The 1908-nt window shown below is 45.9% G+C and overlaps 1 pseudogene; it reads right to left on the bottom strand.

The window, feature by feature from the left end:
* Window positions 1-268: 268 nt before the first annotated feature.
* On the bottom strand, window positions 269-916 carry LOC147423311 (uncharacterized; annotated as a pseudogene).
* Between the last annotated feature and the right edge of the window lie 992 nt (window positions 917-1908).

Genomic DNA, 1908 nt, shown 5'->3' with positions numbered 1-1908 from the left:
AAGAGGCTTTTACCTCTTCTGCTCTCTTCACTTCATAGTCCCCCCAAAAAAACTCGTCCCTCCTTCCAAAATTCAACCCCTTTATGGGTCTCACATGTCTTACTGTGTACATATGTTACAAGCTGGAGGTATATGCCCCAAATCATTACATTTGGTCCTTGCTGACCCCAAATTACATACAAGTCTGTCTGCTAAACAAGCTAACCGCAGAAAATAAAAAATGCTTTTCCGCCTTGTCGTGATGTGACGACAACACTCCCCCCCCCACTTAATCCATTGTTCGTCCTCGGACATGCTTTTTCTTTAGGTGCTTTGGGAATGTCGTCGGGCTGCTATAGCTCTTCGTATTTCTTCTTGTCTCTCTTTTTAATTGGCTTTGACTCTGCGACAATGCTACCATCTCATTGATTTCTCGGATCATGCGGTTTCTCCAATCTTCTATTTGTTCATCTCTGGTGAGCATTGGCAAGTCTGCTTCTCTCCTTCCTTCTTCTTGCGCCTCTTCTGCGATTTCTGGTCTTGGAGGACTTTGCTTGACAGGAGCCAGGCTTGGCTCGCTAACTTCTGCATGTTGAGCTATTAATGGAGAAGATGGTTGTGAAGGAACCAAATCTTGTCTTGGTGAAGGAGGTGGAGTGTTGCCTTCTTCCAGATTTATCATGGATGTCCAGTCCTCCTTTGTAGAAATGTCCTCTAGCGCACTTTCAGGCTCCTCTGTGGATGCTCGTGGTACTTGGCGCTCTTCATAAGCTGCTCGAAGTTCTTCTTCTAGTTCCACTTCCATATGTTGTACCGTCTCAGAGTACTACACGGTTTCCTCTTCTACAACAGCAGTTGTCTCTTCTTGTGGAGCTCCCTCTTCATCATGTCTTCTTCTCACTTGTTCTTCAGCTAATCTTCGTCCCAATCTACTCATGCGAGTCAAATGCTGTAGTTGCTCTTCATGCTTTTGTCTGTGGGGAGCAACTTGCCTTTGCCTCTTGGGTTGAGGTTCGGTTTGACGACTAATCTCCTCTATTACCCTTTGTTGCTCTTGTCTCGGATCGTGTCTCCTCTTTGTGCGGTGCTCAGGTTGTACTGTAGCTTCTTCTTCTTCCCTTTCTATTGGTTTGTGGACTGAAGCTGTGGCTGTGGTAGTGGCTTCTTCATCCTCAGACTCTTCTTCCTCTGCTTGGCCTGACAGGAGATTCTTGCGCAAACGCCTCGCCATGTGAATTAGGGTTGCGTTATCTGAGGCCTGCAGCTTCAAGTCTTCCTTCATGCCAAGAGCTTGGTAGACTACTCGTGTAAGCATTTGCCTAGATCCCAAATAACCCTTCTTCTGCACTGTTTGCGTCTTTGCCGCTCTCTTGATATCCATTAAGATCTTCTCCGGCAGATTGGATCTCAGTGGTTGTGGATGGCTCATTGCTGTAGTTAGCCAATAGGTGAGTCCCACTTCTGGATGTGTATATTTATGTGGTTTGATGATGCTGAACATCTGATGTAAAATCTGCATGGGCAAGATTATCTGATCGTTAAGTATATCATAGAAAGTTTTCTGCCCATCAGTCTGCAGAAATGTGGAACTCTTCATGCTCTGAGTTGTCCGCAGCTTAGCTATGTTGAATCTTCCAGTCTTGATTTCTAGGGCTTCTCAAATCACGTCGGATGTGATTTGGATTTGGAGAAGCTTCCCTTTGTTTGAGGTGACTGATGCGGTGCCGTCTTCCTTGAGGGATGTCATAAGCTCGTAGCACCTTCGTGCGTCGACCGCCACCACATCTTGCAAATTCCAATTCTCTAATCCAATCATTTGCATCACTTTCCGCACTTCGGACATTCTCTGTAAATTCCGGAAAGACTGCGGCACTGACATGATTGTCAGGTTGTTGCCTGCTGGAGTCTGATACTTTGTCTTCAGCACGA

This window comes from Adiantum capillus-veneris, chromosome 26 (assembly GCF_014529385.1).
Source record: "Adiantum capillus-veneris isolate H3 chromosome 26, ASM1452938v2, whole genome shotgun sequence".
Lineage (NCBI taxonomy): Eukaryota > Viridiplantae > Streptophyta > Polypodiopsida > Polypodiales > Pteridaceae > Adiantum > Adiantum capillus-veneris.
This window is presented reverse-complemented; position numbering and strand designations above follow the sequence as displayed.